General features: G+C 32.7%; 1 long non-coding RNA gene across 1 annotated transcript in view; it reads right to left on the reverse strand.

The window, feature by feature from the left end:
• The window catches only part of LOC137641838 (uncharacterized), a 71,771-nt gene that overhangs the window by 17,226 nt on the left and 38,953 nt on the right, over positions 1-15,592 (reverse strand). The gene's annotated exons all lie outside the window — the stretch shown is intronic.

The following is a 15,592-nucleotide window of genomic DNA, read 5'->3' on the forward strand; positions in this document are numbered from 1 at the left end:
GAAAGGAAATTTGAGAATTTACACAAGAATTCGGATACGAGATGCTAGAGGAAATTTTCCGAAATGGCACCACGCTTGGATGTGAAAGAAACTGAAAACAACAAGGAATACGACATAACATTCACAACGCTACCAAAAGCATAAAATCAGAGGCTAATACACCACTTGCACTCATTGCACATCTTCTAAAACGTTTAAAACTTTTCCAGGAGGTAACTCTTTCCATCCTCCTGTTATTACCAGGAGGATGGTGGGTCTTGAGGTGGGTTTACACGGTCGAATGGTTCGTCAAACGCGGTTTAACAGACAAGTGATTAAGGTGATATTTGAACGTTTGAACAGGGTATTCGATTGTCGAACACGTTCGTCGAACGGTTAGAAGAAAGTCTGTTATAGCCTGACTTTTGTGGGCGGGGCTTCATTGTCCACAAACCTTATGCATTTGTGGCTGACTCCACCTCTTCGTACTGTTTGTCAAGCAAGTTCGTCAACCGGGTACGACGAATCTTTCCATCGTGTAAACCCGCGCGTTATACCAACCCTTTAATCATAATACTTATCTGACTCAGTTTTCTCATTCAATAAAGGTGTTGAACAAGTACACGATTCATGTACTCCCATTTCCCGTTGTAAATCACAGATTATGGAATTAGATATTTTTATTGTAGTGTGTAGCATTTCACCCTTTTATCTCTTCTTTTCGCTTCATTGCAATATCTATAATCTGTTTTTATATTCCTTTTTGATCTAAGCTAACAAATAACCCATAAAATTTACAAAGGAATATAGAAGATGAAAAAGTTGATGATTATTATATATTTTATCTAAAATTCCAAATGTTACTTAGATATTGTTGTAGGTATCTCTGCCTATCAAGTTACTTGTTTTCAGACGTAATATTTTCAGAAACTTTACACTAAAGGAATGGAATACAAATAAATATTATGCATAGGAGTTGCGATTGGAAGGGAATACGTAATTTCCCCTACATAGTAAAGAGCAAGTGTCGGGATATATATATATACATACATATATATATATATATATATATATATATATATATATATACATATATATATATATATATATATATATATATATATATATATATATATATATATATATATATATATATATATATATATATATCATAGACTCCTTTAAGGAAGGACTGGAACGTCCCCTGCTCGGGGTTTTTAACTTGAGTCTGAAAGATTAACTTTAGTCTGGACTAAAATGACTTCTAGAAGGGCTAGAAACACGTTCTCTGGATCAAAATGGGGGTTTTTGAGGATGGTGAGTTCAATAGTAACATTTTTATAGATGGTGAGGGATGGCTGATTATAATAAGAGGCAAGTCTGTAGTTCTGTCCAAATTTAATATATATTGTCTAGCGATGTTCATCTAATCAAATGTTAATGTCTTTGAGTTTTGTTGTGATGAGAAATACCGTTCTTTATTTCTTATTTTAGTGTTTCATTGTTTTAGGGCTTGTTTGGAATGTTTGAGTAATACAATATTTGACAATATATATTAAATTTGGACAAAACTACAGACTTGCCTCTTATTATAATCAGCCATCCCTCACCATCTATGAGTTACACACAAAAACGAGTAAAAATGACCAAAATTCACTATTTTGACCTTGAAATATGACCTTTTGACCTTGAAGATGATGAAGATGACCCCAGGTGGTGTTGAAAATGTCACTATTGAACTCACCGTCCTCAAAAACCCCCATTTTGACTCAGAGAACGTGTTTCTAGCCCTTCTTAGAAGTCATTTTAGTCCAGGACTCAAGTTAATCCTCCAGACTCAAGTTAAAAACCCCGATCAGGGGACGTTCCAGTCCTTTCTTGAAGGACGATATATGACTATATATTAAATTCGGACAGCTCTGCAGACTTGCCTCTTAATATAATCAGCTATCTCTCACCATTTATGAGTTACACACAAAAAACGAGCAAAAATTACCAAAATTCACAAAATTGACCTTGATAAATGACCTTTAGACCTTGAAGATGACCCCAGGTGGTGTTGAAAATGTTACTATTGAACTCATCATCCTCAAAAACCCCCATTTTGATCCAGAGAACGTGTTTCTAGCCCTTCTAGAAGTCATTTTAGTCCAGACTCAAGTTAATCTTTCAGACTCAAGTTAAAAACCCCGAGCAGGGGACGTTCCAGTCCTTCCTTAAAGGAGTCTATGATATATATATATATATATATATATATATATATATATATATATATATATATATATATATATATATATACACATACGTATGTATATAGAGTCCTTTCAATGACGTCACTGGGAATCGCCGGCGGCCATGCTGGAGGGCATACAAAGCGAAAACATGGCAGCTGCTACAGCGAATATGGACAATGAGAGCGACTTTGTCAAACAATTGTCGGGTGATGATAAGCGTTTTTACAAGCAGAAACTCGATCTAATTGATGGCCTAGATCCATACCAGATGCAGAATTAATTCAGTCAAAATATTGAGGATTTTCCCAGTATTTCATACATTGATATGGTGAACTACTTGGTACTGTCGGCCAACCCAAAACATGAGTGGGCATACATTTCCATTGAATAATCTGCTTCCAGAATTCGTTGTTTTTCCCTTTAATGCTTTTAAGTCCAAAATTAGATAAACACTGGGCCAATGAAGAGAATGTTTATAATTATAAAGCTAATATTGATCATTTAGCCTAACCTTGTGTATTATAATTTTTGATTTTCAGTTCATGCCTAAACATTGTGTTTGTGTTTGGTTACAAATGCTATAATTTCTTATATAAATATAAACACATGATGGACAAACTCTATTGTAATGCTCTTGGATGATCGTTTTGCCTCCTTGCAATTAAATGCGCAAGTTTAATTATTTTTTCAATGTTTCATATATACGCTGAAGACCCCATCGGGTTAAACCAGCTTTCAGATATTATTATTTATAATCAATGTTTATTCATCACATAGGCCTGTATGTCTGCACAATTTAATACACAAATTAAGATAAATATAAATATACACTTAATTATGTATAGGCATGAGCACCTTGACGAAATAGAGACCTAGGTAAGTAGCCTTTGTTAATATAGCCAATATGGGCGCTTTTAATTTTTGTTTTGAAAATCTGAGATGCCCCTTTGATGTTTAAAAATTGAGATGCCCCTCCCCCACACACACTACACACTGAACTGACGATGATACTTGTCAAGTCACATATGCGATCGGATATAGCATGTTTACACAGGAATAATGATACTTTTAGGGCCTAGCCGAGACTGACCTGATATGAAATGATCAGAACAAATACGTGCCTAGGGTAGTGAGGATTCACGTAGATCAGCCCGTGATATTCTGGTCAACCACAAGTCACGTCTGCACTTGGATAATTCCTCTGTATCTTTGTCCTGATTCTGAATAACTGCCGGTATGCGGTAGAAACTCTTGTCATCTCTTCGTCCTGGATTCCCACAGCCAGCAATAGCGCAAAAACTGGGCATTGTGTGAATGTGAATGTGATGAAATGGCTAAATATTCAACAGTTCAACCATAGCTACTCACTGAACGCGTCTTTGTTTGCCCTCCAAGATGGCGGACCGGAAGTTTGATGACGTGTATTGAAAGGACTCTCTCTCTCTCTCTCTCTCTCTCTCTCTCTCTCTATATATATATATATATATATATATATGTATATATATATACATATATGTACATATATATATATCTATCTATCTATCTATCTATCTATCTATATATATATATATATATATATATATATATATATATATATATATATATATATATATATATATATATATATATTTCTTGTCACACTCAGGGAGAAGAGGTAGTAGTCATACCCTGGAGAGAGGGGGTGCCCCTAGAGGTATACTCTGAAACCGTTACGCTCAGGGGAAAGAGAGAGTGGTCATACCCTGGTGAGTGGGGTGCCCTGAGAGTTACACTCGGAACCACACTCTCACAAATGGCCATACCAGCTGGTTGTTGTTAGGAAAGGGGGGAGGGTGAGAAGGTTTGAATCTTTGTGTGTGTGCGTGTGTGCACATATGTATCTAAATATTCTAGACGTCATTTTTGACGGCTCGAGTACACTAGTGTGTTCATATTTCCCAAGTGTTTCGCATGTTCATAAACATATTTTCTAACCTACTTTTGTTACTGTCGGCCATCACTGGCCTAACACTTCCTGCTGAGAACATAACAATATGTTATCTTTATAATTATGGCCCATTGATATACCCAACACAATTAAGTCCTAGAACAGCAGTGGTTCTGTAAGCTCAAATGTTGTAGATCTGCTGTAGCAATAATTTTGTCAGAAACTAACATCTCATAAATATGACCTCTTCCTATCTCTAGTGTCACGTCAATCAATGCCACTCCCAGAAGCCATTACAAGTATAAGTAATGGCAGCGGGAACTTATATGCCAGTCGCATACCATTGACTAGTGGTCACTCATTCGAGTATTCATATGACCAAACTCAATGTATGGTAACTTGAGAGATCGAGAGACCTATTTAAAGGTCGCTTATGAATGGCAGAGGCAAGGGAGAGTCTCATTGCCCTATCAAGCAGGACAGCGCCCTAGACTTCGACCATGTATACGTATGATCAGCGCCCAAGCCCCTCTCCGCCCAAGCTAGGACCAAGGAGGGCCAGGCAACGGCTGCTGATGACTCAGCAGATAGACTTATAAGCTCCCAAAAACCCCGATCTTTAGCTCACAAGGATGGTGAGGTTGCAGTGACCAAATGTACTAACGAGTTTGAGCGGGACTTGAACCCCAGTCTGGCGTTCACCACCCAGGGACGTTACCACATTGGCTACCACTATCCTATGGTCTAAGATAACTGTAAAAGCATTAATCTCGTCTCTACTGACCTATCTAAGTATATACAATGTTATCATGTACCAGCTAAACCAGACCTAGTTTACCTACATTCACCTATTGTTTGGGACTCATAGCCGATCACCCATTCAGCTATTGTATAGAACATACACTGGTGTCAATAATCTTGACACCAGTTCACAGGAGGGTGAAATAAATCGAATAGAAATATCACTTGAGATAGATGGGTCAAATAAGAATAAAACCTAAGAAAGTAACCGATAGGTCAATGTATCTATACATATTTCAAAATGTTTTTACTTGAGTGGGATAAAAGCTGCAGAAGAAGCCATTCATAAAGTAGAATATAATGTGATGGAATGGTGAAGGTAAAATAATTATTGTAAGAAGCAGAGGAAATAAGCAAATACTGTTATTAAAGCTGAGGTCAAGCTTCGAAGAGTTTCAGATTGTCAGTCGGAAAAGTAATATTATTATTCTGGTCATATACAAGAGCTTTGCAATAATGATAATAATAATAATAATAATAATAATAATAATAATAATAATAATAATAATAATAATAATAATAATAATAGAAGGAATCTTGAGAAGGTAGGAGGTGATATATCCCCAGGAATTGTGCAGATGAGCTCGCTACTTGAAACAGCACATATAGTGAGGAAAGTGATGGATTCCTAAGGAAACTGGAAGTAATTCGGAATCTCTATAGACTCTGAGTAATATAAAAAAGATAGTTATAATAATCAAGGCAAAGAAGATGAATAAAAAGATAGACATGAATGAATATCATGATAAATTTGATGAATAGGTAGCGACAGGTGGCTTGCCCCATATACGACGTTTCTAGCTTAGTAGGTCGAATTATTTATCCAGATACTTTTACTATATGTTAAATCATCTGCCTATATGCTGAACCTCCCTAGATTAAACCCTTGTTACGCATGTTCTCATCTGGCTATTAGTTAGTTTCTTTTCATTCTTTTTTTCGCATTTTGTTAAATATTGTCCAGAAAAAAAAAATATTCATACCATAAAATTTTTTTATTCTTTTTATCCATTGCTTTTTTTTATTTGTAAAATATCTATTAATTGCAAGAGCATTTTATGTATTATTCGTAAAACGGATGGAATCACAATGCAAATGAGTTAGTTTGCTAAATAAAAGTAATGATTTTCTTTTGTTAATCAAAGGGAAGCTGCAGAAGATGTTACCCTTTGGTTTCCATGAATGCCATCTACCACAGTCGACCATCTACTAAGGTACGGATTTTGATAGCATATTTCAATCATATCGTACTGATAATTAATAGAACCTGTCTAAACCAAAGGCATTATCTTAAAAAAAGAGTTTTGAAAATTAAGAAATAATTGATTTATGCAGTGTATGTATATAGCTAGAGAAGATTGAATGGTAAACATATTTTATTACATAGGCTATTTTTGTTTGTTTGAATAAGCAAATTTATTTAAAATCTATTCTTTCTTTTGATCAATTCTTCCCAAATCCTTGCTGTTATATAACACATAGAAACGTTCTCTCTCTCTCTCTCAAAAAAAAAAAAAAGACTTCATATATGAAGTTTTCTTGCGCAGTCATCAAGGCACAAACTACAATTTTTATCTAAAACGTCGAGACTCTAAAGAATTCTAACACCATTATCTAACATAGAAACCTCTCAAGTAACCCATCCAACTACATATATTCTTTTTTGTTAATGACATCCTAAAACTCCACCCTACCCATACTTTGCACGTCTATGATAAGTAACTACCATTTAAAGGTTGAAAGGCCGCTCATGAATGGCAGAGGTAAGGGGCAGTGGCATTGTCCTATCAAGCAGGACAATGCCCTAGAGACAGACCATACTACATAATTATGATCAGCACCCAAGACCCCTCTCCACCCAAGCTTGGACCAAGGAGGCCCAGGCAATGGCTGCTGATAATTCAGCAGATAGACCTATAGGCTCCCTTAGCTCACAAGGATGGTGAGGTTGCAGTGACCAAATGAACTATCGAGGTTAAGAGGGACTCGAACCCCAGTCTGGCATTCACCAAGCAAGGACGCTACCACCAGGCCATCACAACCCTTGAAGGTGTAAATGGATAGCAATAGGATTTTGATTTTCATAAGTAGTAACAAGGTGGTTAAGACCACTTAAAGGCATATTGTAAGAGGAGTAACATTTATTTCCTTATATTTAGGATAAACTAAAACTTCACTTGCAAGGAAACTCCTCCCTTATGCGAACGGCCTCAACTAAAGGAACTTTCTAGCCTTTCTAATTTTATTGGTAGATGGTTCGAATATCATGGCCACTATCATCCCTTCATAATATTGCAACAAAGGCTTCTTGATTAAAAAATCAAGAAACTAAGAACAAGGAAAAACAGATGAAATTGAAGAAAACAATTGAGCAAAATAAGACTAAACACTGACCCTTAAGAGGGGATAGTAAAAAGTCTTTCCTACAAGTTCTATTCCAGCCATTTCTCTGTTGAGTTCAAAGAGAGAATAGCTTGGTGGTATCCTCACATCTGTCATTCCACCTCTTCCCAAATTAATTTCTTGGTTAACTGACACCAATGCATTGAGGTTCTGTTCCCCGAAATTAGTATCATTACTGAGAACCGGGGATCGATCCTGAGATGAGAAAAAAATGAAATAACTCGGGTTAGTCTTTAGAGAAAATTATTGCCATCTTTTTCTCCTAATTTGTAAATTGCGTACAAAGTAGTTGGTGTTTTGCGGTGGGTCGGGAACAAAGAGAGAGGTGGGTATAATATTAGCAACTACTGTCCCCGTCTTCTCTCTCTCTCTCTCTCTCTCTCTCTCTCTCTCTATATATATATATATATACACACACACATATACATATATATATATATATATATATATATATATACATACAAATACACACACACATATATATGTGTGTGTATGTATATATATATACATACATATATATATATATATCTACATACATATATATAAATATTTTATATATATATATATATATATATATATATATATATATATATATATATATATATATGTATGTATATATATATATATATATATATATATATATATATATATATACTTATATATATATATATATATGTGTGTATATATATATATATATATATATATATATATATATATATATATATATATATACATATATATACATATACATATATATATGTATATATATATATATATATATATATATATATTAAGAAAATCCAGACATTAATGTATCAAAAATATATATGGCTTACTTGAATATAAAAAACACGTCTAAATGTGTAAAATTTATCATATATATATATATATATATATATATATATATATATATATATATATATACTGTATATATATCCATATTTGACCTTAATGCCACATGTGAATGTAACTAATGCATTAACATTTTCACACTGCGTAGAACACTCATGCAACTAATTCGTCCTCGCTTCACAACATGCTATTCTCGAGTAACAGACATTCATTTGAACGTGGACTCTAGTTAACTACAGGTGTGCTGGCATTATCTCTGGCTCTGTTGTGCTACGATAAGGATGTCCTCCTCTCAGCGTTAGCTTTGAGTTGAAGTAAGTTGGAGGAATTTATCATTCTCTTGTCAAATCTTGTGTTTTACTCAGAATTTAAAGTATCATGATTTATGATTAGTTAAGAAAATTAATTTTTAGTGAAGCAATTTTGAAAGTGGCAGTGACTTCTTTATCGCTTTTATTAAGTCAACTTTTATTTTAGCCTTTAAAGACGGTCAGAATTCATGAAACTTTGAGTTGAAGTAAGTTGAAGGAATGTATCATTCTCTTGTCAAATCTTGTGTTTTACTCAGAATTTCAACTATCATGATCTATAATCATTTTAAAAAATTCATGTCAGAAAAGCAATTTTGAAATAGGTAGTGAGTGCTTTATCGCTTTTCTTAAGTCACCCTCTATTTTAGCTTTCGTTGTTCAGAATGTATAGAATGTTTTTCTATATTAGATATTCTGTGTTATTTTCCTTAAATTATCATTTCGAGTATTGCTACTGTTGAACGTTGAAACAGTGATGCGAGATAGACGTTTTAGAAATATCAGTTTTATTGAAAATTCTATTTCATCGTCAATTCTTATTTCAAAGAACTACATTTATTTTGATTGTCAACATATCTATTACTCTATTTATTGTCTATTAGGTATTGTATTTTGCTTTTCTTCACTTCGTTTTATTCTTTGGGACGAAAGACAAATAACAATTATCATAATCAATGCTATCAATTATATTTTTTTCAGCCTAGAATAAGGGCTTACTCAGCTATACCTTATAGCGTCACTTATTCCAGTGTATATGTGGCCTTTATTTCTATATTTCTATATTTTCCTTCTTTTACTTTCACATTCGCTAACCGACCATCTTTCCCTTATAATAAACAGCAAGTGTCTGTATGTATATATATATATATATATATATATATATATATATATATATATATATATATATATATATATATATATATATATATGCGTAAAAATCACAGGAAAACGTGATGCAAACTGAATGAAGTACAGATTAACAGTACCTGTAGGCTTGTCAGTTTTGATGTAGTCTCACTATTCACTAAAGTACCTTTTGATGACATGTTGGAATTTTTATCTGAAACCTTAGATAATAGACAATTGAATCTACCATTCTCCAAACACACTTTAATAGAATTAATTAAACTATGTATAAAAGATTGTAAATTTGAATTCAATGGGAGATTTTATGCACAAACATTTGGTATGGCTATGGGAAACCCTTTATCACCAGTATTAAGCAATCTATATATGGAATTTTTTGAAAGCAGTATCTTAAATAACATCATACCTAACAATGTAAAATGGTTTCGATATATTGACGACATAATATGTGTGTGGCCAGGAAATGAAAATTTAGATAACTTTTTTCTTAGATTGAATAGTTTGGTACCATCAATAAATTTCACTATGGAGCTGGAGAATAATTGTACCCTACCTTTTTTGGACTGTCGCATACATAGATGTAACAATAGTCTCAAGTTTAGTGTATACAGAAAGCCAACGAATATCTCGGCATATGTCCATTATTACTCAAACCAAGGCAACAAAGTTAAGAAATCTGTATTTACTTCTATGTTTTTAAGAGCATTTCGAGTCTGCAGCCCTGAATATATTGACGACGAAATAAATGGGATTAGAGCAATAGGTAAAAAACTAAAGTATCCTGAAATTGTGTTAGATGATGCCCTAAGAACAGCAAAAAAGACTTTTTTTTCGGTAATGATAACAGAAAAAACTACAACACACAAAATTTACTTGTAATACCGTATTGTAATTCTTTTAAAGAAATTCCCCAACTGTTAAAAAACTTCAATGTAATGTAGCATTTAAGAGTAAAAATACAATAAAAACAGCATTAATAAAGAATTCTCCTGACATTACCAAGGGATGTGTATATCGTATTCCATGCAATGCTTGTGAAAAATACTATATTGGTCAAACTGGTAAAGCCCTAGAAAAGAGAATTGAACAACATAAGAAAAGTGTCAGGTATGCTCAAGATAATAATGCACTCTTTGCTCACGTTAGAGATAAAAATCACACCATTAATTGGTCAGGTGCAAAGAAATTGGTTCATTCAAATAACTTAGTGGAAAGAAACATCATAGAGTCCAGTTTCATAAAAGAAACCTTTGAAAACAACTTGAATATTGGTCATGGAATGTATAAACTCGACGCCTTTATATGTAAGGAGATTTGTAAGCTATATAAAAAAACATTAACCACCTAATGTAGAATTGAATGTATTGTGAATAATTAACGTCGCTGTGAAATTAATATTTAGACCTAAGCTACCATTCATTAAAGGGTACAATTATTTTATATAGTATGCAATAGTATATTGGCACTATATAGTGTTATGCTCGATATAAGTATTGATATATACATGATTATATGTTTATGATATTAATGTTGCATGTATATAAATGTACATGTACATATGTATGTATGTGTATGTATGTATGTATGTATGTATGTATATATATATATATGCATGTGTGTTTGTATGTGTATGTGTATGTATATGTATGTATGTATGTATGTATATGTATATGTATGTATATGTATGTGTATGTATGTATATATGTATGTATGTGTGTATATGTGTATATATGTATATGTATGTGTATATGTATGTATATATATATATATATGTAAGTATATGTATGTTTTGCTTATGTATTTATATAGATAAGGCTACCGTGTTCTCATATAAATAAACTGTACTGAAAAACAAGAATTTACCCGCCACTAGAAATGACCCTTTTCGGCAGGTGTCTAATGAGCTTGGGGACTCCACCCACTTAAACACCTGACCCAAGCACAGGTAGCTGGTAAGGAAGTGTCATTGTTCTTTAAATCTCTATATGTATGTTCGTACGTTTGCTTTCCCTATAAAATGTAAAGAAGCCTCTCTCAATAAATCAGTCCTCTGAGGAAGTATCACGAAATTAGTCAGGACTTAAGCGTATATTTCGTATTTTTATTTTCCTGTGGTTCTTCTGCATATATATATATATATATATATATATATATATATATATATATATATATATATATATATATATATATACATATATATATATATATGTATATATATACATAATATATTTATACATAAATATATATATATATATATATATATATATATGTATATATATATATATATATATATATATATATATATATATACACACATATATATATATATATATATATATATATATATATATATATATATATATATATAACGGATTTTGACATAGGAAAATTCTATTTTTGGTTGAGATAGCCATTTTGTCCTGATAGAAGTTCCTTAAAGGTAGCTTTCTACTTGGGATATTTCTGCGAGTATACCAAAAAAATTTACCTATAGAAGTATCATAGGGTTCCATCCCCTGGAGCGAATATCCCGAGAGATATCGTATATGAAACAGGGACGTGTTTAAAACAAGCCACGTCCGCAAATCTGTCTAGATATTATGACCGGTCACGTGTGCTAGTTTCATCATATCCTTCAACTTTCAGTTTTTACTTCACAAATCAAAAGAGGCCAATAATCACAAGAGCTTCATTCCCTTTTCATTATTTCATTTCCAAAATCCACATTTATATAATTGAGAGTTGGTTCAGCAGCCCATGTAAAAATTTTGATATTTTATTCCATAGACACTTTGCACAAATCCTGCTACCATTCTTGTTCCACCTTATCTTTTGTATGACACATTTCTTTTTTCATCTTACTATACTAACCTCTATAATTTAAATTAATGTCCAATGTTAATGCTACCTTTCTTGTTCCACCTTACCTATAGCATACAACTGTCTTCATACAACTGAGACCACCAAACAATTCTTCACCGTAAGGGATACTGCACTGCAATTGTTCAGTGGCCACTTTCCTCTTGGTAAGGGTAGGAGACTCTTTAGCTATGGTAAGCAGCTCTTCTAGGAGAAGGACACTCCAAAATCAAATCATTGTTCTCTAGTCTTGGATAGTGCCATAGCCTCTGTACCATGATCTTCCACTGTCTTGGGTTCTCTGGCTTGAGGGTACACTCGGGCACACTATTTCTCTTACTCCTGTTTTGTTAAAGCTTTTATAGTTTATATAGGAGATATTTATTTTAATGTTACTGTTCTTAAAATATTTTATTTTTCCTTGTTTCCTTTCCTCACTTGGCTATTTTCCCTGCTGGAGCCCCTGGGTCTTATAGCATCTCGATTTTCCAACTAGGGTTGTAGCTTAGCAATTAATAATAATAATAATAATAATAATAATAATAATAATAATAATAATAATAATAATTGAAATTACTGTCCAATGCCAATGCAAATCAACAATTTTCCTAATTCTTCCACCACTAAAATATATATCCCCCCTCATACTGATTATGTGTGCTCCATTGACCAGGAAATTCGGATATAGGACACTTCATTATAATTCTGTAGTGTTACTCCGACAATTACCGAACACCTGAGAAATACAAAGCATGTGTTCTGTAACCGAGGGTACCTGCTAGAAGTTTAGATTTCTTATTATGATAAAAATAACTGACAGTTTCATCCTCATCACTCTTTTAGGACAGATGTTACAAAATTCTAGTTAATCTAAAGGGTAAAAAACGGTATATATATATATATATATATATATATATATATATATATATATATATATATATATATATATATATATCTATATATATATATACTGTATATACACACACACACACACACACACACACACATATATATATATATATATATATATATATATATATATATGTACCGATAAAATCAACGTAATATCGTGCTTATGTTGAAATAAATTTCTACTTCTTATTGTGATCGAACCCTAGTCTCTTCAGTTAAAGGTCAGGTCACTATCAATCATGCACCAAAGGATCTAAAACTCTCTCTCTCTCTCTCTCTCTCTCTCTCTCTCTCTCTCTCTCTCTCTCTCTCTCTCTCTCTCTCTCTCTTTACCGTTCCCTTTTCAAAAATGTCTAATCTTTTAATATATTCTACACAGGATGTTAATCATCGGTACAATATTGAACCCTTAACACCTATTCACATAATCCTAATGGCTCTCTTGCCCTTCCTTTCATATGTCTATCAGACCATTCCTACACATCTGTTATCCTTTAATTGAGAAACATATAATCTCTCCACTAACCAACTGAGATGCAGTATTTGTTAAAGTCTTGGTGTTGCTGTTTCTTTGAAACCTTTTTAATATTATTATTATCACTAATCAAGCTACAACCATAGTTGGTAAAGCAAGATGCTATTAGTCAAATGGCTCAAACAGGGAAAAATAGCTCAGTGAGGAAAGGCAATAAGGAAAACAATAAACGATGAAAAAAAAAAACAATAAATTAATATAAGAACCGTAATAACATTAAACAGATATACCGTATGTTATATATAAACTATAAAAAGACTTATGTCTCTCTGTTCAATGATTCCTCCGAGCAATGTGGGCACAAGACTTCCAGGGAACTAGAGACCAGGATACGGCCAGCGAGGATCCTTTCTTTCCTACTACGAGAATCCTGGATTTATTCTTCTTAGCATCTAAGGGTGTGGTGAATCCTTAAAATTCCTACTATTGGATTCCATGAGTTGTTTTACAAGGCATCCGTAATCTGTCTTCTTGCTTAGATAGACATTATTATTATTATTATTATTATTATTATTATTATTATTATTATTATTATTATTATTATTATTATTATTACTTGCTAAGCTAAAACCTGAGTTGGAATAGCAGCATGCTATAAGCATAGAGGCTCCAACAGGGAAAATAGCCCAGTGACTAAAGGAAACTAGGTAAAATAAAATATTTGAAGAACAGTACCAACATTACAATAAATACTCCCTATATAAAATGTAAAAACTTTAACCAAACAAGAGGAAGATAAATTAGATAAAATAGTGTGCCCGAGTATACCCTCAAGCAAGAAAACTCTAGCCCAAGAAAGTATTGCGGACATAAGGAGGTAATGATAAAACGTATATAATGACAATTATGATTAATCTTAAAGGCATTTTTGTTAATGTTCTTGGATATATATTAACAGTAGTTTCTTTGCTAAGATGAACTGATAATGCAAGGAAGACATATCCGTTGTTCAGTTTCAAAACTAAGCAAAAATTCTTGTTTTTAAAAAATAGAATAATTAAAAAATGCTTTGCATTACTTTATTTAAAACTGTAACGATGTTATATCTTTTTTTTTCAGCAGATCAGTGTTTTAATTGATTTTATAAAATAATGAAGATCATAAGAAGAATCTTTGTAATCGCAAATCTAGATGCTCTCTGCATGACTTTTATTTCCAAAACAGATGCTCATATATTTTCATTGCATTTCACTTTTAATTTTATATTCCTTCAGATTAATTTTTCATTCGTTTTAGTTTTCTCCTCCTTTGATAGATGGTAATTTGACCTCATTATAACATATATTCCCGTTTTATTGATCTATACTACATGGAAAAAATCAATTCCTTATGCATCTACTTGAATATTCTCTTTACAATGATATTAAACAGTCCGTATATTCTTCTATAGATTGAAATTCTAGGAAGTCTTTGTGAGTATAGTTACTTTCAAGCCGTCAAAGTTTACTCGAATATTTCTTTACTTATTCAATCTTACGCAGAAATGATACGAATATGACCTACGGGCCAGGAAATAGTCAACAGATTATTAGTTTTCAAGCAACTGTGATTAATCACATTATTTCATGGTCTGATTGAATTCAATCGCCCTTGACTATAGCCGTCGCAAAGATTCCAGGTGAAATAAGCCCCACCTCCCTGATAACGTCACAGCCAATCACGTTGTCTCCCACGTTAGCAGCTGTCACACTATATCCTCTTACAAATTTGTGACCGCTGTTAACGCGGGCGACAACATGATTGGCTATGACGTCACTGGGGGTTGGGCTTATTTCGCCCGGAATCTTGGCGGCGTCTATAGTTGATTTGATGAACAGATTACATAAAGATATACCTTGATGTATAATTATATAACCAATCAAAAATTCTTCTGTTTGTTTTGAAAATGGAATAATATAAAAATTAATTTTCT

The sequence above is a fragment of the Palaemon carinicauda genome, chromosome 1 (assembly GCF_036898095.1).
Source record: "Palaemon carinicauda isolate YSFRI2023 chromosome 1, ASM3689809v2, whole genome shotgun sequence".
In the NCBI taxonomy this organism is placed as follows: Eukaryota; Metazoa; Arthropoda; class Malacostraca; order Decapoda; family Palaemonidae; genus Palaemon; species Palaemon carinicauda.